The sequence below is a fragment of the Canis lupus genome, chromosome 21, assembly GCF_011100685.1.
Source record: "Canis lupus familiaris isolate Mischka breed German Shepherd chromosome 21, alternate assembly UU_Cfam_GSD_1.0, whole genome shotgun sequence".
NCBI lineage: Eukaryota > Metazoa > Chordata > Mammalia > Carnivora > Canidae > Canis > Canis lupus.
The window spans coordinates 16519026-16546439 of record NC_049242.1 but is presented as its reverse complement, the minus strand read 5'-3'; the positions used below and the strand labels follow the sequence as shown (position 1 = coordinate 16546439).

Below are 27414 nucleotides of genomic sequence, written 5' to 3'. Positions count from 1 at the left end.
CTATCCTAAAATAGCAGAATACACATTCCTTTCAGGTGCACATGGAACATTCTTCAAAATATATCACATATTAGGCCACAAAACAAGCCTCAACAAATTCAAGAAGATCAAAGTCATATAATGCATATTTTCCAACCACAATGTTGGAAGAAGTCAAACATAAGAAAAAATCTGGAAAGACCACAAATACATGGAGGTTAAACATGCTACTAAACAATAAATTGGTCAATGAGGAAATCAAAGAAGAAACTTTAAAAAGTATATGTAAACAAGTGAAAATGAAAAAACAACAGTCCAAAACCTTTAGGATGCAGAAAAAATAAGTTTTAAGAGGGAAGTTTATAGTAATACAGGCCTACCTCAAAAAGAAAGAAAAATCTGAAATAAACATCCAAACCTAACACCTAAAGGAGCTATTTAAAGATGACCAAACAAAACCCAAAACCAGCAGAAGGAAGTAAATAATAAAGAATAAAGAACAAATAATTTAGAAACAAAAAAACAGGGGATCCCTGGGTGGCTCAGCGGTTTGGCGCCTGCCTTTGGCCCAGGGCACTGTCCTGGAGTCCCAGGATCAAGTCCCGCATCAGGCTCCTGGCATGGAGCCTGCCTCTCCCTCCTCCTGTGTCTCTGCCTCTCTCTCTCTATGTCTATCATAAATAAATAATCTTTTAAAATTTAAAAAAAAAAGAAACAAAAAAACAATAGAAGAGATCAATGAAACCAAGAGCTAGTACTTTGAAAAAAATCAACAAAATTATTAAACCTCTAGCCAGCTAATCAAGAAAAAAAGAGAAAGGACTCAAATAAATAAAATGAGAGGGGAGAGATGAGAGGGGAGAAATGACAACACTAAAGAAATACAAACAATTCCAAGAGAATATTATGAAAAACTATATGCCAATAAATTACACAACCTAGAATGCAAACTGGTGCAGCCACTCTGGAAAACAGTATGGAGGTTCCTCAAAAAGTTAAAATTAGAACTATCCTATGATCCAGCAATCACACTACTGGGTATTTACCCAAAGAATACAAAATCACTTATTCAAAGGGTTATATGAACTCCTATGTTTATAGCAGCATTATTTACAATAGCCAAGGTATGGAAGCAGCCCAAGTGTCCATCAAATGATAAATGAATAAAGAAGAAGTGATATAGATAGATAGAAAGATAGATATAGATACAGATCATATAGATATATATAATGGAATATTATTCAGCCATAAAAATGAATGAAATCTTGCCATTTGCAATGACATGGATGGAACTAGAGACTGTACTGCTAAGCAAAATAAGTCAGTCAGAGAAAGACATACCATATGATTTTACTTATGTGTGGAATTTAAGAAACAAAATAAACAAGCAAAAGATCAGGGGAAAGAGACAGTGATAGGAAGACAAATCAAGAACCAGACTCAATTATGGAGAACTGATGGTTACCAGAGGGGAGATTGCAGGGAGGGGATAGGTGATATATTTGATGGGGATTAATGGTTGCACTTTTCGTGATGAGCACCTGGTGTCATATGGAAGTACTGAATCACTATATTGTATAGCTGAAACTAACATAACACTGTATTTAACTGGAATTTTAAAAAGGAAAAAATTGAAATCCCTCCAATCAATTGCAAAAATAAAAATTAAATATTCCTGTACTATAATACTAGAAATAAAATCAGTGACAAGCTGGGGGGAAAAAATCTTTCAAGAAATATGAGAAGGCATTGCAATTCTTAAAACAAAAATAAAAGCTTACTAAAATAAAAAGAAATGTTCAGAGGACATAACAGAAATTTCAAAATAGGATAATCAAAATGAAAAATTCAATAGAGGTTTGAACACAGAGTTGAGAAATTATCCCAGAAAGCATAATAAAAAGAATAAGAATGGAGAAGAAAAAAGATATGAAATTAAAACACAAGTTCTATTTATTTTGACACCTAAATATTAGGAGTTTCAGAAGGAGTGAACAAAGGAAATTTTTAAAAATCATCTTAAAAATAAATTGGCAATTTTTCCAGGAAAATAAGAGTTTTCATATTTCTAAGGGTTTATTGAGTGCCCAGAATGATGGATAAAATAGATCTATACCAAAGAATAACAAGAAGAAATGTCAGAGCTACAGGAATAAAGATCCTAAAAGATCTATACAAGTTCCATACAAGAAGATCTTAAGGGTCTATACAGTTTTCATACAAAGAAAGAATCAGAATGACATTGAACCTCTCGACTAAAACTTGAACAGAGCAATGCCTTAAAAAGTTAAAGGGAAATTTATTTCAAACTGAGAATTCTATACCCAACCAAGCTATCAATTAAGTGTAAGACTAGAGTAAAAATATTATTTGATATGCAGTATTTCAAAGTATTTACTGCCGGGATCCCTGGGTGGCGCAGCGGTTTGGCGCCTGCCTTTGGCCCAGGGCGCGATCCTGGAGACCCGGGATCAAATCCCACATCGGGCTCCCGGTGCATGGAGCCTGCTTCTCCCTCTGCCTGTGTCTCTGCCTCTCTCTCTCTCTCTGTGACTATCATGAATAAATAAATAAAATCTTTAAAAAAAAAAAAAAAAAAAGTACACCATTTTCAAAAAAAAAAAAAAAAGTATTTACTGCCAATTCATCTTCCTTATGTTGTTTTTGGAGGACATGTAAGGTTTTTTTAAGATTTTTTATTTAGTTAGTTGAGAGGAGAGAGACAGAGAGTGAATGATGTAGGGAAGAGCAGAGGGAGAAGCAGACTTCTCATTGAGCAGGGAGCCTGATGTAGGGCTTGATCCCAGGATTCCAAGATCATGATCTGAGCCAAAGGCAGATGCTTAACTAACTGAGTCACCCAGACACCCCTGTAAGTTTTAAATAACAAAATAACAAGAAATAGAATCACAGAAATAGGGCAACCCAGGTGGCACACCGGTTTGGTGCCGCCTGCAGCCTGGGGTGGATCCTGGAGACCACGGATTGAGTCACACATCGGGCTCCCTGCATGGAGCCTGCTTCTCCCTTTGCCTGTGTCTCTGCCTCTCTGTGTGTCTATGAATAAATTTTAAAAAATCTTTTAAAAAAAGTATCACAGAAATAAGGAATTCCTCATTGGGGAGAGGCAAAAGAATACCAAGATGACAACTCACAACAAGCACAGACTTCAAAACAGAAAATGCTGAGCTACACTTTTTCCAGAGAATAAAATTAATAAAATACCTGATGTTTTTTAATGTGTTGAGAGGATATTTGCTCAACTTGGGGTGAGTTGAGAGATAAATTAGTTGTAAGTACCTAGTAAACTAAGCAAATAAAAATCAAGAACTTTATTAACTACACAGAAAACAATAATAAACTGAGCAAGAAAATTGTTTCTGAACTCTGAATAGAATTGGCATAGTCATAATAATATAAACTCTATTTATGTAGCTGAGACTATGATATACTTTGAGAAATTGGGGGATGTTAAGTGTGTGTATGATGGGGCAGGTAGGGGATGAGAGGTGAAAATAGTTGAATTCTCATTTTCCATAGTGGGAAATCAATAAATGCCTAAAACTAAAATATCAAAGAGTAGCAGTATAGACATATGATTTAGAAAACTGGAGGTAAATATCTAAAATCAACCAAAAGGAGGAGGAGGGGCAAGATGGCGGAAGAGCAGGGTCCCCAAATCACCTGTCCCAACCAAACTACCTAGAAAACCTTCAAATTACCCTGAAAATCTATGAATTCGGCCAGAGATTTAAAGAGAGAACGCCCGGAATGCTACAATGAGAAGAGTTCGCGCTTCTATCAAGGTAGGAAGACGGGGAAAAAGAAATAAAGAAACAAAAGGCCTCCGAGGGGGAGGGGCCCCCGAGGAGCCGGGCTGAGGCCGGGGCGAGTGTCCCCAGGACAGGAGAGCCCCGTCCCGGAGGAGCAGGAGCTGCACCGACCTTCCCGGGCGGAAAGGGGCTCGTGGGGAGTTGGAGCAGGACCCAGGAGGGCGAGGATGCCGTCGGGCTCCCCGGAACAGTAACAGACACCTGCGCCCCGGGGGAGTGCGCCGAGCTCCCTAAGGGCTGCAGCGTGCACGGCGGGACCCGGAGCAGCTCGGGGGGGCTTGGGCGGCGGCTGCACGGAGGGGGCTGCGGGGGCGGGAGCGCGAATCCAACAGCACAGGCCCCGGAGCACAGGGCGCGGGGACATAGCCCGGATCCGGCCTCCCCCCGGGACAGGCAGAGGCCGGGAGGGCCCAGGACAGCGAGGACGCTCCTGCCCCAGCTGAGCAGATCAGCGGCCCCGCCCGGAGCCTCCAGGCCCTGCAGACGGAGAGATCCGGAGCTACTGCGGGGGCTGACTCCAGGCTCCAGAGCTGGCCCCGCCACTGCGGTTGTTACTCCTGGGGCCTCACGGGGTAAAAAACCCCCACTGAGCCCTGTACCAGGCAGGGGCAGAGCAGCTCCCCCAAGTGCTAACACCTGAAAATCAGCACAACAGGCCCCTCCCCCAGAAGACCAGCTGGACGGACAAGTTCCAGGGGAAGCCAAGGAACTTAAAGTACACAGAATCAGAAGATACTCCCCCGTGGGTTTTTTGTATTTCTTTTTTTTGTTTTGTTTTGTTTTGTTTTGATTTGCTTTTTGATTTGTTTGCTTCCCCCACCCTTTCTTTCCCTTTCTTTCTTTTTCTTTCTCTTTTTCTTCTCTTTTTTTCTTTTTTCTTCCTTTTTTTTTCTCTTTCTCTTTTCTTTCCTTCTTTCTCTCCTCTCTTTTTCTCCTTTGCCCAATACAACTTGCTTTTTGGCCACTCTGCACTGAGCAAAATGACTAGAAGGGAAACCTCACCTCAAAAGAAAGAATCAGAAACAGTCCTCTCTCCCACAGAGTTACAAAATCTGGATTACAATTCGATGTCAGAAAGCCAGTTCAGAAGCACTATTATACAGCTACTGGTGGCTCTAGAAAAAAGCATAAAGGACTCAAGAGACTTCATGACTGCAGAATTTAGAGCTAATCAGGCAGAAATTAAAAATCAATTGAATGAGATGCAATCCAAACTAGAAGTCCTAACAACGAGGGTTAACGAGGTGGAAGAACAAGTGAGTGACATAGAAGACAAGTTGATGGCAAAGAGGGAAACTGAGGAAAAAAGAGACAAACAATTAAAAGACCATGAAGATAGATTAAGGGAAATAGACGACAGCCTGAGGAAGAAAAACCTACGTTTAATTGGGGTTCCCGAGGGTGCCAAAAGGGCCTGAGGGCCAGAATATGTATTTGAACAAATTCTAGCTGAAAACTTTCCTAATCTGGGAAGGGAAACAGGCATTCAGATCCAGGAAATAGAGAGATCCCCCCCTAAAATCAATAAAAACCGTTCAACACCTCGACATTTAATAGTGAAGCTTGCAAATTCCAAAGATAAAGAGAAGATCCTTAAAACAGCAAGAGACAAGAAATCCCTGACTTTTATGGGGAGGAGTATTAGGGGAACAGCAGACCTCTCCACAGAGACCTGGCAGGCCAGAAAGGGCTGGCAGGATATATTCAGGGCCCTAAATGAGAAAAACATGCAACCAAGAATACTTTACCCAGCAAGGCTCTCATTCAGAATGGAAGGAGAGATAAAGAGCTTCCAAGACAGGCAGGAACTGAAAGAATATGTGACCTCCAAACCAGCTCTGCAAGAAATTTTAAGGGGGACTCTCAAAATTCCCATTTAAGAAGAAGTTCAGTGGAACAATCCACAAAAACAAGGACTGAATTGATATCATGATGACACTAAAATCATATCTCTCAATAGTAACTCTGAACGTGAACGGGCTTAATGACCCCATCAAAAGGCGCAGGGTTTCAGACTGGATAAAAAGCAGGACCCATCTATTTGCTGTCTACAAGAGACTCATTTTAGACAGAAGGACACCTACAGCCTGAAAATAAAAGGTTGGAGAACCATTTACCATTCGAATGGTCCTCAAAAGAAAGCAGGGGTAGCCATCCTTATATCAGATAAACTAAAATTTACCCTGAAGACTGTAGTGAGAGATGAAGAGGGACACTATATCATACTTAAAGGATCTATCCAACAAGAGGACTTAACAATCCTCAATATATATGCCCCGAATGTGGGAGCTGTCAAATATATAAATCAATTATTAACCAAAGTGAAGAAATACTTAGATAATAATACACTTATACTTGGTGACTTCAATCTAGCTCTTTCTATACTCGATAGGTCTTCTAAGCACAACATCTCCAAAGAAACGAGAGCTTTAAATGATACACTGGACCAGATGGATTTCACAGATATCTACAGAACTTTACATCCAAACTCAACTGAATACACATTCTTCTCAAGTGCACATGGAACTTTCTCCAGAATAGACCACATACTGGGTCACAAATCGGGTCTGAACCGATACCAAAAGATTGGGATCATCCCCTGCATATTCTCAGACCATAGTGCCTTGAAATTAGAACTAAATCACAACAAGAAGTTTGGAAGGACCTCAAACACGTGGAGGTTAAGGACCATCCTGCTAAAAGATGAAAGGGTCAACCAGGAAATTAAGAAAGAATTAAAAAGATTCATGGAAACTAATGAGAATGAAGATACAACCGTTCAAAATCTTTGGGATGCAGCAAAAGCAGTCCTAAGGGGGAAATACATCGCAATACAAGCATCCATTCAAAAACTGGAAAGAACTCAAATACAAAAGCTAACCTTACACATAAAGGAGCTAGAGAAAAAACAGCAGATAGATCCCACACCCAGGAGAAGATGAGAGTTAATAAAGATTCAAGCAGAACTCAACGAAATCGAGACCAGAAAAACTGTGGAACAGATCAACAGAACCAGGAGTTGGTTCTTTGAAAGAATTAATAAGATAGAGAAACCATTAGCCAGCCTTATTAAAAAGAAGAGAGAGAAGACTCAAATTAATAAAATCATGAATGAGAAAGGAGAGATCACTACCAACACCAAGGAAATACAAACAATTTTAAAAACATATTATGAACAGCTATACGCCAATAAATGAGGCAATCTAGAAGAAATGGACGCATTCCTGGAAAGCCACAAACTACCAAAACTGGAACAGGAAGAAATAAAAAACCTGAACAGGCCAATAACCAGGGAGAAAATTGAAGCAGTCATCAAAAACCTCCCAAGACACAAGAGTCCAGGGCCAGATGGCTTCCCAGGGGAATTCTATCAAACGTTTAAAGAAGAAACCATACCTATTCTCCTAAAGCTGTTTGGAAAGATAGAAAGAGATGGAGTACTTCCAAATTCGTTCTATGAGGCCAGCATCACCTTAATTCCAAAACCAGACAAAGACCCCACCAAAAAGGAGAATTACAGACCAATATCCCTGATGAACATGGATGCAAAAATTCTCAACAAGATACTGGCCAATAGGATCCAACAGTACATTAAGAAAATTATTCACCATGACCAAGTAGGATTTATCCCTGGGACACAAGGCTGGTTCAACACCTGTAAAACAATCAATGTGGTTCATCATATCATCAAGAGAAAAACCAAGAACCATATGATCCTCTCTTTAGATGCAGAGAAAGCATTTGACAAAATACAGCATCCATTCCTGATCAAAACTTTTCAGAGTGTAGGGATAGAGGGAACATTCCTCAACATCTTAAAAGCCATTTACGAAAAGCCCACAGCAAATATCATTCTCAATGGGGAAACACTGGGAGCCTTTCCCCTAAGATCAGGAACAAGACAGGGATGTCCACTCTCACCACTGCTGCTCAACATAGTACTGGAAGTCCTAGCCTCAGCAATCAGACAACAAAAAGACATTAAAGGCATTCAAATTGGCAAAGAAGAAGTCAAACTCTCCCTCTTCGCCGATGACATGATACTCTACATAGAAAACCCAAAAGTCTCCACCCCAAGATTGCTAGAACTCCTACAGCTATTGGTAGCGTGGCAGGATACAAAATCAATGCCCAGAAATCAGTGGCATTTCTATACACTAACAATGAGACTGAAGAAAGAGAAATTAAGGAGTCAATCCCATTTACAATTGCACCCAAAAGCATAAGATACCTCGGAATAAACCTAACCAAAAATGTAAAGGATCTATACCCTAAAAACTATAGAACACTTCTGAAAGAAATTGAGGAAGACACAAAGAGATGGAAAAGTATTCCATGCTCATGGATTGGCAGAATTAATATTGTGAAAATGTCAATGTTACCCAGGGCAATTTACACGTTTGATGCAATCCCTATCAAAATACCATGGACTTTCTTCAGAGAGTTAGAACAAATTATTTTAAGATTTGTGTGGAATCAGAAAAGACCCCGAATAGCCAGGGGAATTTTAAAAAAGAAAACCATAGCTGGGGGCATCACAATGCCAGATTTCAGGTTGTACTACAAAGCTGTGGTCATCAAGACAGTGTGGTACTGGCACAAAAACAGACACATAGATCAATGGAACAGAACAGAGAACCCAGAAGTGGACCCTGAACTTTATGGTCAACTAATATTCGATAAAGGAGGAAAGACTCTCCATTGGAAGAAAGACAGTCTCTTCAATAGATGGTGCTGGGAAAATTGGACATCCACATGCAGAAGAATGAAACTAGACCACTCTCTTTCACCATACACAAAGATAAACTCACAATGGATGAAAGATCTAAATGTGAGACAAGATTCCATCAAAATCCTAGAGGAGAACACAGGCAACACCCATTTTGAACTCGGCCACAGTAACTTCTTGCAAGATACATCCACGAAGGCAAAAGAAACAAAAGCAAAAATGAACTATTGGGACTTCATCAAGATAAGAAGCTTTTGCACAGCAAAGGATACAGTCAACTAAACTAAAAGACAACCTACAGAATAGGAGAAGATATTTGCAAATGACATATCAGATAAAGGGCTAGTTTCCAAGATCTATAAAGAACTTATTAAACTCAACACCAAAGAAACAAACAATCCAATCATGAAATGAGCAAAAGACATGAAGAGAAATCTCACAGAGGAAGACATAGACATGGCCAACATGCACATGAGAAAATGCTCTGCATCACTTGCCATCAGGGAAATACAAATCAAAACCACAATGAGATACCACCTCACACCAGTGAGAATGGGGAAAATTAACAAGGCAGGAAACCACAAATGTTGGAGAGGATGCGGAGAAAAGGGAACCCTCTTACACTGTTGGTGGGAATGTGAACTGGTGCAGCCACTCTGGAAAACTGTGTGGAGGTTCCTCAAAGAGTTAAAAATAGACCTGCCCTATGACCCAGCAATTGCACTGTTGGGGATTTACCCCAAAGATACAGATGCAATGAAACGCAGGGACACCTGCACCCCGATGTTTATAGCAGCAATGGCCACAATAGCCAAGCTGTGGAAGGAGCCTCGGTGTCCAACGAAAGATGAGTGGATAAAGAAGATGTGGTTTATGTATACAACGGAATATTACTCAGCTATTAGAAATGACAAATACCCACCATTTGCTTCAACGTGGATGGAACTGGAGGGTATTATGCTGCGTAAGTAAGTCAATCAGAGAAGGACAAACATTATATGGTCTCATTCATTTGGGGATTATAAATAATAGTGAAATGGAATATAAGGGAAGGGAGAAGAAATGTGTGGGAAATATCAGAAAGGGAGACAGAACGTAAAGACTGCTAACTCTGGGAAACGAACTAGGGGTGGTAGAAGGGGAGGAGGGCGGGGGGGTGGGAGTGAATGGGTGACGGGCACTGGGGGTTATTCTGTATGTTGGTAAATTGAACACCAATAAAAAAAATTAAAAAAATAAAAAATAAAAAAATAAAATAAAATAAACCAAAAAGGTTAAAAGTGATTACTTCTCTAATATGGAAAAATGGGGGTAGATTATAGATCTGAGGACTGCTCTTTTTTTTACAAAGCATTGTAAAATGAATTGGCCCTTTATACCATGAGCATATATAATTGATAAAAATAAAAGCTATTTGAAAATCTTTAATGATTCTCCATTTCTCTTAAATTGCAGTCTAAATATACAAAAATTACTTTCAAAATTCTTTCTAATCTGGATCCTAATAGGCTCCTTAGTTTTTTTCTTATCTCTCTCCACCCTCACATTCTATGTTCCAACTAAACTAAGTAACTTGCAACTCTTTTCAGATGAAGAAATGGTTTGTAGGCCTTGAAAGGACCTTTGCCTTTATTCTTTAGTCAAAGACCGGGAGTTTCTGAAGAGTTTTAGAAAGAGTGGTGTATCAGTGTGGAGAATAGATCAAAAGGAGACCTGTCTATAAACCCAGAAATCACTTAGAAGGCAGTTGCCATAGCAGTGAATGGAAGGAACAGAAACTGAACAATGAGGGGTCCAGAGATCTAAATTTTGATCACTATTGATTTGCTGCACAATCTGAAGCAATTCACTTAACCCCTCTAATTCCTAGATCTTGGCAATGCATTATACAAATATAAGATGATTTTTCACCCAAACCTGGCCCATTTTTAGAGTCACCATCTCAGGGGATGTCACCATAAAACATCCAACAGTAAGAAATCTCTGACCCATTTTTTACATCGCCCCCCCACTCACATCCTGTCAATCACCAAGTCCTTTTGCTTTAACCACTAACATTTCTTGAGTCTATTTATCTCCATCCCCATTAGTACAACCCTAATTCATTCCACTGTAATCTCACAGTTGAACTATAACAACTAGTTTCTTATATCCACCTCTGCTCTCCTCCAATCTATTGTCCACAGTGTGTCTGGAGTGATTTTCGAAAACCAAACCTGATCACATTACCATCCCCTAACACCTAGCTTCCTTTTGATCTTAAGATAAAGATAAAAATCTCAAACATGGACTCCCATGTTTCACAGACTTTTAACTTTTTTATTCTGACTCCTGGAAAGCTCTCTGGCTACATCATGTGCCGTTCTCCTCTATTCTTCAACTACAGTAGTCTTGAAAAGTGATATACTTCTTCCCATGCCACCTTTGCATATGCTGTTCCCTCTGCTTAGAATGCTCTTCTCCTCCCTCTTCCCCACCTCCCTTGCTAATTCTTAATCATCCTTTAAATCTCAACCCATTCATCTTTTCTATTAGAAAGGATTCTTTGATCTATTCCAAGTTGGGTTAACTCTTTACCATTCACTTTTAGAATACCTTAGAATTTTTGTTATGGCATTTGCCACCACCGTGAATAAATCATTTTTTTCTTGTGTAATTAGCCACTTAATAACTAGCCCCTGAATGAAACCATAAGAGGTCTGAAAATGATCCAAAAAAGGAACAATAAGAGAATATTTAGTGCCATGCTCTGGACTGAGAATAGATGTATGAAAGAGCTACAAATAAGATAGGATTATTTAAGGTAATGGACTATGCCTAAGCCTTTCCAAACTTTGTGGGCACGATGACAGAATAACAAATTTTAAAATGTTTTTTAAAAGTCTTCTCACCCTGAACTTGAGAATTTTGTAGTTTGCGTCCAATTTCTAGCCTCCCCATCACATAATTCCAGAAACCCTAAACAGCTCATTGTTTTCCCATATGCACCACATAAACTCTGCTGTACCACATTAGCCCAATTCTACTTCCCTTTGGCCTATATCCCTACCCTCAAAACATTCCTCAAAACCCACATCAAAATTTGAGCTCTCATATGAAACTTCCTTGAGTTCTCCAGTCAGAAACCATCTCCCTTATTTTTGCTGAACCCTCATAGTCTGTAATTTGTGACCATTATAATTATTTATAGCATATTGATTTGGTTCTTATAAGCCATTGTAAATAATTCTATAAGCTGCTTTGTTATCTACAAAGCCCTTTTACACCCAATATTCTTCATGCTCCCACTCAGCAACAATGCTGTAAAGCAATGTGCTTAACTCCACGTTATCGGAGAAAGGTAACTCAGTTTATAGGAGAAGATGAACAGGTAATTGTCCAAAGTCACATAGCTAATAGATGATAGACCTGGGATTTATGTCCAGATGCTTTTACTCCAAATAATTTTCTCCTTCCATTATTTCAAGTTTACTGTCTTCATTTCCTGTCTTGCCTAGCATCTAGGTGTGAATATGTCTTAACTTCCCTTGTAAACTATGAAGCATTTGATAAAGACATAAATCTGTAGGCACTTTTAATGAATTTCATAAATTGGCTGATGACACAGAAGGTTCAGAGAAACTTGAGAGTCAAGTAAGAATTGACTCAAAAAGGCATTTTCTTGATATCTTGATTTCATTATCATATGAAATTATAATAACTGTCTCCAAACCCAATGTGAACATCTAGGAAATGGGTGAAATTGTACAGCTTGAAGTACGTTAGGCTCCAGACATATTTTTAGTGCTGTTCATCAAAAGCAATGAAGAAGCTAAGCTGCTACTGAAGGGAAAAACAGAAGAAAAGCTTTTGATATGAAAGGTTCTCATTAATAAAGAATAATGTGGGTATTTCCATTAAAAAAGAAATGATTTAGCAACAAATATACATCAGGCCCTATTTCTGTGTAGTAAATTACCCTAAAAGTTAGTGACTTAAAAGTGTTTCACAGAGACACTGGGGTGGCTCAGTTCATGTCCTACTCTTGATTTCAGCTCAGGTCATGATCTCAGGTTCCTGCAATTGAGCTCCACATCAGGCTCCCCAGTCAGCATGGAGTCTGCTTGTCCCTCTCCCTCTGCTTATCACCCCACTAATGCTCTCTGTCTCTGTCTCTCTCTCACATACACATGCATGCATACACATGCTCTCAAATAAATAATAAAATATTTGTTAATAGTGTTTCACAGACTTTTAACTATAAAGAACAAACTGACAGTAATCAGAGGGAGATGGCAGGGGGATGGGTGAAATAGGTGACAGGGATTAAGAAGTGCACTTGTGATGATCACCTGGTGATGTTTGGAAATGCTGAATCACTGTATAATATACTGGAATATATGTTAACTACACTGGAATTAAAATAAATACTTAATTTTTAAAAAACTGTTTCAATGGGTCATGAATCTGGGCATGGCTTAGTTGGGTGCCTCTGATTTAGTATCCCTGATAAGGCTGCAATCAAGTTCTTGCCCAAGGCTGCAATCTCACATTAAAACTCAAATAAGGGAAGATATGCTACCAAGCTCACTCACATGGTTATCAGCAGGCCTTGAGTCCTCACTGCCTGTTGGCCAACGATATCAATTCTTTGCTCTATGAACCACTCCACAGAGTTACACATAACATAACTTGCTTGCTTCTCCCAGAATGAGAACTGAGAGAGCAAAATGGAAATCAGTCTTTTTATAAGCTAATCTCAAAAGTGACAACCCATCACTTTTACAGCATTCTATTTATTAGAATCAAATCACTAGGTCATCTTTGCTCAGAGGAGGGAATTATATCAAGGACTACAAACAAGGATCATTGGGGATCACTTCAGAAGCTACCCATCACAAACTCTGAATGTGTATGTATATATATATATATATACATTATTTGTATATATAATAATATATATGTATTATTATATATATGTGTATATGTATATATACACATTATTTCATTTGGTCTTCACAACTGTTCTATACTATTATAGTATAATAATTTCAGCTTTACAGTTGAGAAAATTAGGATTTAGAGGACATTAAGGAACATATACAAAGCCATATAGTTAATAAAAAAAGAATTAGAAGAAATTTAAATCCAAGACTGCTTCCAAAAGCCCATTAGTTATAAGCAGAGTGACCCATGTACCCCTGATCACCTGGGACAGTTTCAGCTCATACCTGTTATCCCAGTGTAATTATTAATAGCACACAGTTTTACCTCCAAAAAGGTTCAGATTTGGATATAAAATTATAGAGCCATCCCATTGTATATATTCAAAGGAAGCTCATTTCAAAAGTCAATTCCTCCTGGACCATTTTCTGATCCTCCAAGGTTGGAGGATCCTTATGAGGAATGTGCACTCAATCCTGATTAACTGAACAGAATCAAATTGATTTCTCAATGCAACTGAACTTAAAACACTTAGAAAACATCAGTAGACATAGGAATTAATAAAATAGCTAAAATCATCAGAGGGACAAAGGAAAGACTAGATACCTTTCATTCTTTCCATATTTACTGAACACTTACATGAGCTAGGTACTATGCAGATGTTAATATGTGTTTCTTCTCTCAAGGACAAGATACCTAGGAGAAGCCTGGGATTCTATAGTACAGGTGGATCCATGCAATGACAATATAAATGTTTTTATACTTCCATGCCTTTACCTCTGTCTAGAATTCTCTCACTCTAACTGCCCACATGTCTGATGGATTCCTAATTGTCTTTTAACAAACACATAGATGAAGTATCATCTTATCTGAGTCTTCCATGATCCTTTCTCCACCCCTCCATTAGAGTGGTTCGTTCTTGCCTTTGTTTCCTTGTATGTTTTATCCTAATCTCTATAATGCTTATTAACCCTCCACTGTAAGAATTGGTTAACAGAACCATATCCCCTACTCACTGGACTTTAAGCTCTTGACAACAGGAACCAAAACTTATGCCAAAACATAGTATGTGCCCAAGAAATTTCTGTGTTGAATTGAACTAAGCAAAAGGCTAAACATTCATCACTATCATCATCTGCTGATACAGACTAACTGCCACATCCAAGACAGAGCCTGTTGAAGTGCCCTTATTCCCCCAAAATTTAAGACTACAGAGAGTGACTGATCTGGAGCTTTCATTTTACAAGTCAGTTCTGATTAGCTGGAAATGGCTACATGAGAAGGATTCTGAGGCTGGATCCAGATTCAACACAAAACAAAGTCATAGCTATCTGAGAAAGGATAAAAAGCAGGGAGAAAGACCCCATGTGCCTGTATTTACCATCCCTCACATATATTCACTTCTGTAACAACAGCATAGAAGTATCTGTATATTCTCACTAAAATACACACAGAAAGAGAGAGAAGGTAACTGCTTTTCCAGCATCCTCAAATCAAAACTCTCAAAAATGTTATAAAGCATTGAGAAGCCCTAATCATAATCACAAGGGATTTTTATCAGTTTTATTTATTGCTATATCACTTAGCTATTGCCCAGTTAGAACAGTGCCAGGTACTCAATAAACACTAGTACTGTTACAAATTGTAACAGAAAGTGTACTGTTAATTCAATATTTTAAGTACATTATTACCAATGAGGAATTTTCGTCTACTCTGGAAACCTTAGCAGCATTTCTTACACTGAATCCAGGAAAAAAATCAGTCTGAGTGCTTATTAAAAACATATGTCAAGATTTTGGGAATGCTTTTGTGCCTTTGCACATACTTTTCCCCTTGTTCGGAATGTCCATTCTTCTTTTTTACCTAGAAAACTCCTATAAACCCTTTAAGGTCCAGTTCAAAGGTCATCCCTGTGTGAATTCATGCTAACTCTCCTATGTTACTATACTATGGTGTTGACTTGTATACTTCATAAGGAACCCATGTCTCCAACTCCAGTCAGATAAAATCTTTTTAAATGAAGGCAATTCTTCCTTAAAATGGTTCTCCTTTTTCCTTTCAAAACCACAAAATGCATTAGATGCATTCCTGAACATGATTAGGAGAAAAGAAAACCAACTAAAAGCTTTTACAAGATGCCTTTTCATCACTGCATGGCAGAGAATAAAATCAGTTCTTGTTATTCCTTAGACAGACAGTCTTTCTTTGCCTCCTGGGTTCTACAGCTTTTAGTTCTTCCCATTGTTATAAACCATGACACAGCATGTTACTCACAAAAGAAAATTACTTTTTCAAAGAAGGCACTGAAGCTGCCCCTGTGAAGGTAATGCCTCCAGTTTGTGAAGGTCAGTTGCTGAGGCCAAAGTCATAAGACAATCTTCTCAAACATCTTGGGGACCATCTATAACCTATGTGTTCAGACCAGGCATAAAAACCCGTGTTACAACTCATGAGCTGGAGAGATGGCATCTGACCAAATACCCCTCAATGACAAGGAAACAGAAAAGGAAATGGCTGGAGTCTGATTAAAGCCAGCCCACTGAGTGAGTTCTCAGAGTTCTAAAATTCCCCTAAGAAGGTATGACCTTGTAGCTGTCCAAAAGAAGAATGAGAATGACTGACTTACTCAAAAATACCGTGTATCACAATTTCTCAAATGGTTCAATTTCTTCTTCACTATTGTGTTGACATACCTATCTCCCTAAAGTGCATAAGGCATTACACTTATGACCAGAATTTTTCTTTGTTTTGGTTTCATCCCAATGGAGCTACTCAAACCTTGAAAACTTACAGAAGGCCTCTCCCACCATCCTCCTGTTTCTTTGTCATATCCCAAAAACCTGGGTTACAAGACGTACCAGACCTTAATATGCTCCAAAAAAATAATAAAGTAAGCCTTAAATAAAACCCAAAGAACTCTGTTCAAAGGGACTTGGAAAATTCAGGTCTGACCCAGGCTGGCATCAATAGACGAAGAGTCTGATTTTATAGGATGGCATATAGCAGCAGGAAAGTATGGTCATTTATGGTATTCACTCTCTCTATTTATCTGGTTATATCAGGATTGTAGCTGGCAGCAGATTTATACGTGGAGAATTTGAATCCAAGCCTCAGGCCATAGGAGTTGTCCAGGGTCAGAGATCCAGGGATTTACTTTCTTGAGGGTTCAAGAAACTTCATGGGAAATAACTATCCCTAAGGAGAGAAAGATTAATATAATATGGTCAGTCATAAAGCCTGAATGTACCTACAGGGTATTAAAGAAAAGATAAATGCCCAAAAGACATGTCCATTACCAAGTCTTATTCCAAGGACAATAAGACTAAGTCCAAATTCTACCTGTGTTTAATAAAGAAAATTCCAGCACAGCACCAAACTTGGCACTCATCACCTCACCCCCAAGAGGTACTGAACCTAGAGGCTGAATATCTTCAGTACCTATATCCTACCTGTGCTAGAGCAGTAAGAGCCTAGCCTACTGAGCTCTATTGCCACCTGAGTCTCCTCTGGTGAATAAACCAATTCAACCAACAGAGTCTGCCAAAATGGTATTATAAATTACTGTAAGTGGGTGTCTCAGTATCTTCTGCAATAGTTAATTGTATATATCAACCTGAATAGGCTAACAAATGCCCAAATGATAAAACATTATTTATGGATATGTCTCCAAGGGTGTTTCTGAAAGAGATTAACATTTGAATCAGTAGACTGAATGAAGAGACCTATCCTTGCCAAGATGAGTAGGTATCATCTAATCCTTTGAGGGCTCAAATGGAATGAAAAAGTCAAGGTAAAGTGAATTCTCTCTTTCTTCTTTAGCTGGCATGTCAATTTTTCCCTGCCCTACTTTGGAGCTCCTGGTTCTCAGGCCTTCAAACTTAAACTGAATTAATTATACCACAGGTTTTCCTGGTTCTCCAGATTGCAGATGAAAGATCATGCAACTTCCTGGACTTCATAGTCGTGTGAACCAATTCCTATAATCTCATCTTATATATATCTATATATATCCTATTAGCTCTTTCTTTAGGAAACCCTGACAATACACTTTCATTCAGCAAATATGTACTAAGTACCTAAAATGTGGCAGACATTTTGCTAAGCTCTCAAATTACAAAGACATGATCCCCTCTTCAAAAAGTTCACAGATGAGTTGGAAACACAGAGAGCAAAGAAATAATTATAATACAATGTGATGAATGCAATATTAGGATATGCAGAATATCATCGTTGTATATCAAAGAAGTCCCTAACCCAACTCAGAAAGTTCAAAGAAGTTTACATGAATGAAATATTCAAGAATACCCTTTTTATTTTTTATCTGAGTACATTGGCTGAGTACTAAACAGCATAGTAGGAGTTAGTGAGGAATAGTGTGAAGAACAGGCACTCTAGACAGACAAAATGGCATAAGCGAAAGTAAAGATACAAAAAGAGCTGTGTTCTCTAGGAACTAGAAGCAGTTCATATTGCTGGAACACAAGGTATGAGGCAAGGAGGAAAGGAGATGAAACCAGAGAGGTGCATGGAAGTCAGAACATGGAGGGCCTTGCATGCCATGTCAACAATCTTGAATTTTACCTGCTGAGAGATGGAGAACCATTATGATCCCTAACTATTAGCATGACTAATGAGACTGATACCCAAAATAAATAAGGACAGGTATTCTTATTTCTCTGGAATTGGTGTTTGATATCAAATGACTCCAACATTTACTGTATGATTTTAGAAAAATTAATTAAGTTCTCTAAGACTCATCTTCCTCATCTCTAAAATGGGGATCACAATACCTTGTAATCTTTCATGAGGATTAAATGAAACAAAACATTTGGTGGAGTCAGAACTCAAGCCCTATACAAAGTTAAGAGTCTTGTCAATTTTGACTGCTGCCTGCTGTGAGTTTTATTACATAATGAAGCAGTCTTCATAGAAAAGATTAACAGAGAACCTCTTCTTCAGCATCTTGTTATATCGAATAAAAAAATAAAATGAGATCATCCTCCCCTATAGTTTCATCTGTAGGTCATTTTACTTCCTACAGCAGGGCATCAATAACTTGCAGTATATGCGAACTGACTGAATGAAAAGTTATATTTAATTGGGAAATCAATGAATAGAAAGAGAGCACCAAGGTCATAGAGACAGTACAGTCTTGACCAATCTCACTCCCTTGCCCTTTCTCTGGGTATTCCATCATCATATCACACTTGCCAATTCCTCAGCAGTCTTAATTATGGACAGAGCCATTTGTCTTCAAATATCACAGCTCTGTGAAATCTATGCATCGATAAATACAGCTCAAAAGCTGTTTTCCACACTGCTGGAGAGTTAATTGCTTCTGTGGTTAAAGCAAATGTGGTCATTCTTTACCTTTGAGGGGGACTTTCAAGGTCTCCAAGTGGCTAGATGTTTCCTAGAAAAACAGAAAAAAAAAAAAAGGAAAACAGTTTTAGGGCTTGAAATTGTGTCTCAAAAAATCCATACTTTCAGATTACCTCTCCATGGCCAATGAGTAGCAAACCAGGCTTCCAGGATTAAACAAAGCCAACTAAGTCAATTATCTATTTCAAAATAGACATTTTCTTTGTGCCAATCATCATTCCTTTAGCTATTACCCTTTTCAGAAAGCATTTACTGGGTATGAGAGATGTGTCAGATATAAAGCAAGTATAAAAGCATTATGACTAAACTCTAATCAGTACATAGGATCTCAAAAAACAGGATTAGTTCTACTGCAAGATGGGGGTCAGGAGAAGCACTATAGAGGAGATTCTACTTAAACTGAATCTCAAGATGAATATGGACTTGTCTGACAGGAATGAGAATTAAGAAAGGAAAAGCTTGTCATATAGATGTAGCAAAATAAGTAAAGAGACAGAAACATGTTGAAAGCAACCAAGGAACTGTAAGTGCTCTGGTGTGGATGGCACATGAGGTAGAAGGAGAAGGGAGGGTGAGGAGGTAGGAAGGAGCCAGAAAATGGAATGCCTTGTATCATTTAAGAAAGCTATGAGAGCATTGATGGACTTTAATCAAGAAAATTATATACTCAAATGTATTCTAGAAAAATTATTCTAATTGCCAGTCTGGACAGTATTTGGAGAAGAGAGAGAGAAGACTAGGAAAGACCAATTAAGGAGTAGTTGCAATCATTTAAAAGGGAGATCATGAGGACTAATCTAAAGGAATAGCACTAAGGATAAAGATGAGTGGACAAGCACAAAATGATGATGACAATTCCAAAGGCATGGCTGCAGGCAGGTAGGGAATAAGGTTCTTTGTTTCTTCTTTCCAGGAACAGATGGGTACAGCCTTGGAAATGAGTAAGATGAGATTAACCAGAGCAAAAAGATGGTGAGAATAGATTACAGAGACTTTAATTCCATTAAATTTGTCTGAGTTTGATTGGACATCTAGATTGTGACAGGAATCATGATACACCATGCCTTGTGAAGAGACGAACAAGAACAGATCTCTGACTCAAAGCACAACAGAATATACATGGGCAGAGTGGCTGTACAGGTACCAGATGACCAGAAGGTAAGCACTATTCTCCCATTTCTTTGCTTTATTTTTCTTGTTTATTGTGTTTATTGTGCATTTTCTCCAACCCTTAACTTGAGCTTTATGAGGGCAAAAGTTTTTATCTGTTTGGTTCAGCACCTACAATAGTATTTGGCATATAAAGGCTTCTCACTAAATATTTACTAAGTAAATTAATTTATTCTGATCAGAACCTGTATATTTTTTCAGTTTGTAGACTCATGTATTTAAATCTAGAAGTTTTCACTTATTACTTCTTTCAATTTTGCCTCTATCCTATTATCTCCATTCATTACTACTCTAATGTTTGAATCTCTGGCTTCCAAGTCTCAATTCCTTTTTTTTTTTTTTTTTCCCATCTCTTTACCTCTCCATGCTACATTCTAGATAATTTTCTCAAATCTGTCTTCAAAACAATTATTTCTCTCTTCATCTATCAACTGAGTGTTTTATTTTAATGACTTTTTTCTTTTGTATCTAGCATTTCACTTTGTTCTGTTTCAAATCTACCTGTGATTTTTCAAGTTAACTGGTTTGTACCTTAGTTTCTATTCCTCTTTGATCTTTTATTTCTTTGATCATTTTAAATCTATTTATTTTAATATCTTTTTTATATCTTTTATTTTTTTAAGATTTTATTTATTCATGAGAGACAGAGAGAGAGGCAGAGACACGGGCAGAGGGAGAAGCAGGCTCCATGCAGGGACCTGATGTGGGACTCGATCCCGGGTCTCCAGGATCAGGCCCCCGGCCGAAGGCGGTGCTAAACCACTGAGCCACCCGGGCTACCCCTATTTTAATATCTTTTAGATTGATCTATTATTGCTATACATGGAGGAGATATTTAGCTCATCTGCTGATACATATTTTACGTGCTGATTTTTCTCATGGAATTTTATTCTATTGTATGATTTTTAAATATTTGGGGTTTTTTTTTTTTTTTTGGTTTTTTAAAGGTTTATTTATCCATTCATGAGAGACAAAGAGAAAAGCAGAGACATAGGCAGAGAAGAAGCAGGCTCCTGGCAGCTCCTGATGTGGGACTCGATCCCAGATCCCAGGATCATGCTCTGAGCTGAGCCACCCTAGTGTCCCTGGTTTTTAATATTTGATGTGTGCTCATCTTCACCAATACTTTGGGAGTCTTGGTACTTTGGAAGCATCCCTGTTTTAAATCTACCTCTGTTAATCTCCATAGTTTTCATTGTTTTTAGACCAGTTTTTATGTTACGTTCTTTGGTTTGGTATTAATATTACATTGGTACTACTTTGACTCCTATCCCACAGCCATGTGTGATGCAGACCTGGGTTTCTAATTTCCAGTCATGATTTGTTTACCAGACATAGCCTCAGGTAGACTACAAAATGCCTTGCGTCCTCCCAGGAAAGGCAGGCCAGGTTTTTCCGGTCCTTATTCAGAAATAGAGGATTTTTTCAGGGCTTCTGCTTTTAGGCAAGTAGTTTGTCAATAGCATAAGCTTGAAATCTGAGGCCTTTAATAATCTGATGCCACCAATATCAGAGAATCCTAGTCACCAGTCCCTAGACTTTAAATTCTGTATGATGTTACAATATAAGCTTTTCAGCTTTCCCACTCTGACTGAGCTTCCTCTTTGTTTTGTCATCTGGGTATTTTCTGTTCTTGGTTTAATCTTTAGCTATGTATGCAAAAATTCTTTTGTTTATTGTATCCAACATTTTCATAAATTTAAAGAAAAGCAGTCATTCCAATTCTTCTCTATTTGCCAAAATTCATAATTCCATAATCCTAAAACCAAAAATTGTAGCTTCAATGTTAATTATGCAAGTTGCAAGAGCTTATATTTACTCTCCTTCATTAACTATTTTACTGATATAAGCTGAGATGACATATTAATTTCCAGATACCAATGTTTGAGAGGACAATTGACAATATGACACACTTCTGGAAAAAACTGAAGGTGGTGAGGAATTCTGGAGACTGCCACAGTGGAAGCATTTGACCAGTCTAAGCATGCTTAGACTAAAGAAAAGGAGACTTGAGAACAAAAATATTTAAAGGACTGTCATGTAGAAGGAGAATTAGTCTTTTCTCATGTAGTTCCAGAGAACAAAAAGCTAGAATTTTGGTGAGCAAGCTCTGACACTGAATCATCACATAACAAGCCTGGACAAATCACTTACCCCTTATGGACTCCAGGGTACTCGTCTGTAAAATGAGGAAGTTGAATCACATGAATGCCAGGTTCCTTCATCTCTAATAGACTTTGTTTCATTTTTCACCAAAGGTAATGAGCAGGATTTTTCCAGCAATGAATCAGTGTGCACACTTGATGAATGATTTTGACCTCCCTTATTTTATCCTCACTCAAAATAATGTATTGCTTTTTTTGCTCCACCTAGACTGCAGATTTCAGACTAGGTCTCCGTAACCCCCTTTTGGGTCACAAATTATGGTTTAGGAATGCCTGAACCTGGTTTAGGAATGGCAGAGTGGTATGGGAGAAAGACTGTGGATTTTGGTGCCATAGAAACAGGAGTACCAAGCCAAATGTTCACCTAGTTCTTTGTCCTTGAGCTCCATTTAATTTCTCTGAATATCAGTTCCCTCTTACATAAAATTAAATAATATATAACTTAATGGTTTTTAGGATTATTAAAATTTTAAAACCAACATAAAAGTGTCTGACACACAACAGGCATTCCATAAATGTTAGTAAAATCAAATATCAAAACCAAATGTTCTGTATTGACAAGAATTGGAATGGTGCCTATGACAACAAGATATATTTTAATCCTTCCAACATGTTACACCATCAAGCCTTCATATTGCAAAACATCTTCTATCCCCATCACAATTTGCATGCATTCCAAATTCTAGTGGTTAATTATTTTCATACAAGATACAGTTATCTGAATTACACCAACACCTTGGGCATCTCTAGAAAATTATCTTTCCCTTGAATTGTTAAACCATGGGTAATCAAATCCCAGTCTCATAAATATTTGATTTAATGAAAAACAATTGCTATCCCTCTTGGTAACTAGTGTTTCTTCCAACTTATCTCTGGCCTCCTTCATTATCTCTTTGCACAGAGGGACTCCAGCCTCTCATATTTTTGCTATCACACCAGAATGGTACTTTATGAGCTGACATCTACGCATCTATCTCCTGACATCTAAGAGGATCTTAACTTGGTAAACAATACAACTGGATTCATTAAAAGTTTCTGATTCATCGCAACTCCATGAAAACTTCCTCTATTTTTTCTGATGATATTTCTTTCCTGGGGTCCTTTGTCATGGGGGTTTCATTCTGGTAAAATTGTTCTTGTCTCTGAAAAAATAAAATTAAAATCATCTATACTCCCTAGGTATATAAGAATAACTACAGACATACCTCATTTTATTTTGCTTCACTTTATTGTACTTCACAGATATTGTACTTCACACAAATAGAAGGAGAACAGAGCAACCCTGAGTTGAGCAGACCTATGGGTGCCATTTTTCCAACACTTGTATACTTTATGTCTCTGTCACACATTGGCGATTTTTGCAATATTTCAAACTCTTTCACTATTGTTATATTCATTATGGTGATCTGTGATCATTGATCTGTGATGTTACTCTTGTAACTCTACCGGAACACCATGAACTGCACCCACATAAGAAGGTGAACTTTACCAGTAAATGTTGTGTGTACTCTGACTGCTCCACTGACCAGCCATTCCCATGTCTCTCTCCCTCTCCTCAAGCTTTCCTATTTCCTTGGATACAAAAATATTGAAATGAGGCCAACTAATAATCCTATAATGGCCTTTCAGTGTTCAAATTAAGAATTGCACATCTCTCATTTTAAATCAAAAGCTAGAAATGATTAAGTTTAGTGAAGAAGGCATGTTGAAGGCTGAGAGAAAAAAAAAAAAAAAAAGCTAGGCCTCTTGTGCCAGACATTTAGCCAGGTTGTGAATGCAAAGGAAAAATTCTTGAAGGAAATTAAAAATGCTACTCTAATAAACATACAAATAACAAGAAAGTAAAACAGCATTATTGCTGATATCCAGAAAGTTTGAGTCGTCTGGATAGATCAAACCAGCCACAACATTCCCTCAAGCCAAAGCCTAGCCCAGTGTAAAGCCCTAACTTTATTTAATTCTATAAAGGCTAAGAGAGGTGAGGAAGCTGTGCAAGAAAAGTCTGAAGAGGTTGGTTTATGAGCTTTAAGGAAAGAAGCCATCTGTATACCATAAAAGTGCAAGGTGAAGCAGTAAGTGCTGATGCAGAAGCTGCAGCAAATGATCCAGAAGATCTAGCTGAGATAATTCATGAGGTGGCTATACTCAACAACAGATTTTCAGTATAGATGAAACAGCCTTCTAGTGGAAGAAGATGCTGTCTAGAACTTCAATAGCTAGAGAAGAGAAGTCAGTGCCAGCTTGAAAGCTTCAAAGAACAGGCTGTCTTATTAGGGAGTAAGGCAGCTGGTGACTTTGTTGAAGCCAAAGCTAATTTATCATTCCAAAAATCCTAGAGCCCTTAAGAATTATGCTAAATCTATACTGTCTATGCTCTATAAATGGAACAACAAAGCCTGGATGACAGCACATCTGTTTACAGCATAGTTTACTGAATATTTTAGCCCCACTAAAATATTCAGAGACCTACTGCTCAGAAAAATAAACTCCTTTCAAAATATTACTGTTTACTAACAATGCATCTGGTCACCCAAGAGCTCTGATGAAAAAGTACAAGATGAATGTTGTTTTCATGTCTACTAATACAACATCCATTCTGCAACCCATGAATCAAGTAGTAATTTCAACTTTCAAGTCTTATTACTTAAGAAATACATTTTGTAACACTACAGCTACCATAGAGAGTCATTCCTCTGACGGATCTGGGCAAAGTCAATTGAAAACCTTCTGGAAAGGATTCACCATTTGAGATGACACGAAGAACATTTGAAATTATGGGGAAAGGTCAAAATACCAATATTGGAAGAAGCTGATTCCAACCTTCATAGATGACTTTGAGGGGTTCAATATTTCACTGAAGGAAATAACTACAGATGTGGTAAAAATCATAAGAGAACTAGAATTAGAAGTGGAACTTGAAGATACAACTGTATTACTGTAATCTCACGATAAAACCTGAATGGAATTACTTCTCATGGATGAGCAAAGAAAGTTATTTTGGAGATGGAATTTACTCCCGGTGAAGATGGTTAAAATGACAAGAAAGGATTGAGAACATTACACAAACTTAATTGATAAAGCAGTAGCAGGGTTTGAGAGGACTAACCCCAATTTTGAAAGAGGTTCTACTTACCAGTTTTGAAATGCTTCCTGGAGCACTAACCCTCTCATACAGTTCTATGAACAGTATCATGCACCATGGTTGACTTGTTCATGAAAGCAAAAGTCAATCAGTGTGGTAGCCTTCATTGTTATTTTATTTTAAGACATCACCACAGCTACCCTATCCTTCAGCAATGACCATCCTGATTAGTCAGCAGCCATCAACAATGAGGCAAGATACTCCACCAGCAAAAAGATTATGATTCACTGAAAGCTCAAATGATTAAATGATGCTAAGCATTTCTTAGCAATAAAGTATTCTTAATTAAGATACATACAGGTTTTTTAGACATAATGCTATTGCATACCTAATAGACTACAGTTGAGTATAAATGTAACTTTTATATGCATTGGGAGACCAAAAAATTCATTTGACTTGCTGTATTGTGATGTTTGCTTTATTGTGGTGGTCTAGAACCAAATACAGTATCTCTGAGATATGTCTGTATAACTGAATCATGAGAAAAATATTGAAGAGGAACCAACTGAACTAATACAGTACAGGGATTATGGGTTTGAAATTGGGTTCTAAAGTTAGACCCAGTTCAACAGGCTACCACTCACTAGTTGCATGACTTTCAACAAGCTGAGAAAGCATATAAGCTTTAGTTTCCACATCTGCATAATAGGCACAAAACTGTCTTCAAATATGCAGCAGGAGAGGAAAAGGAAATGCTGGATCTCCTACAGTAGCAGAAAGTACATGAAAGTCTGCCCCCTGGAAACACCAAAAACAAAGTGGAGAAATTCAAAGTTTAAAGTTAGAAGTTTCTCAATCATGGGTGAAGTGGATCCAAATAAATCTGTTTTATTATGTTTTTTGTTCTTATACTGAAATGGCCTAAAAAAAACAGAAAACACTTTACTATATTAAAACTTAGTCTCTAATTTCACAACTAAAATGTGGGATAATGACACCAGAATTTATATAAGCTCATGAACAGAAGCAGTAGCCATATCAAAATATGTAATACTTCTTCAGCACTTAATTGGTATGAAGGATAACAGTATATGCTTTACTTGCATATTTATGTGCATACCTCATTTAATCTTTATAATGTTTTGTGTGTATGTGCCTTATTTAACAACTCACAAGGAATTTATATTATGATCCTCACTTAACAAATCATATCTTAGCCTGGCTTCCACCTGAAAGCAGAACCTAAGATAAGGACTTGTGTACATGTAGTTGTCTGTCTGCACCAGACAGCAGAAATGATGGATGGAGAGAAAAGGAAACCCAATGCAAGGAGATACTAGCCAACCAGACCCATTTCTGGCCTCCTTTTTGAAGAGTCCCCACTTTCCTTTCCCACTGGTTGAGCAATGTTCCATGGAGCACTAACTCTCTCATACATCCAGGTTGTACATGTGTGAGCGTTGGGCAAGCTCTCGCAAGCATACTGGAAAGAAAGCAGCACACACTTTATTGGGATGTTGTTAACAATGAGGTTGGTGGAAACTTGAGCAGAACTGTTACAATGGCTGAACTGGAACAGAGAAGAGCCTAAGAGGATGTGAGGCACTAAATACACAAAAGGGATCCCATGAAGGTAAAGTAACAAGGCTTATAGATAATGTCTTGCCCAAGATAGGCACAAATCTGGTCTTCCATACTAGATCCCCTTCTCTTTCTATTCCTCAAATAGAAAAAGGTGAAGAGGGGATCCCTGGGTGGCTCAGCAGTTTGGCTCCTGCCTTTGGCCCAGGGGCCAAAGGGGTCGCTGTGTGATCCTGGGGTCCCGGGATCGGGTCCTGCGTCAGGCTCCCTGCACGGAGTCTGCTTCTCCCTCTGCCTGTGTTTCTGCCTCTCTCTCTCTCTGTGTCTCTCATGAATAAATAAATAAAATCTTAAAAAAAAGAAAAAGGTGAAGATATGGAAGGATGATTATCCAGACACAACTTTCATAAATAAAAATCTCTCCATGACATATGTCCTACTTGGCTCTTCAGTTTCATCTGCCACCACTTTTCTCCTCACCCGCTATGCTCCAGTCTTACCACAATACTTGCATGTCCTGGATGTTCAAAACCTATGTTCTTATTGGTGCCACACATTGTATTTCTGCTG

General features: G+C 38.1%; 1 long non-coding RNA gene and 1 pseudogene across 1 annotated transcript in view; both read left to right on the top strand.

The window, feature by feature from the left end:
• Positions 1-23285, top strand: part of LOC111091607 — a 37517-nt gene extending 14232 nt beyond the window's left edge. The window contains exons 4-5 of the long non-coding RNA XR_005375605.1: positions 19760-20004; positions 23083-23285. This is a non-coding gene — a long non-coding RNA (uncharacterized LOC111091607). The remainder of the gene's footprint in view (positions 1-19759; positions 20005-23082) is intronic.
• A 351-nt stretch (positions 23286-23636) lies between these two features.
• LOC119864922 lies at positions 23637-25570 on the top strand (annotated as a pseudogene).
• The last annotated feature ends 1844 nt before the right edge of the window (positions 25571-27414 follow it).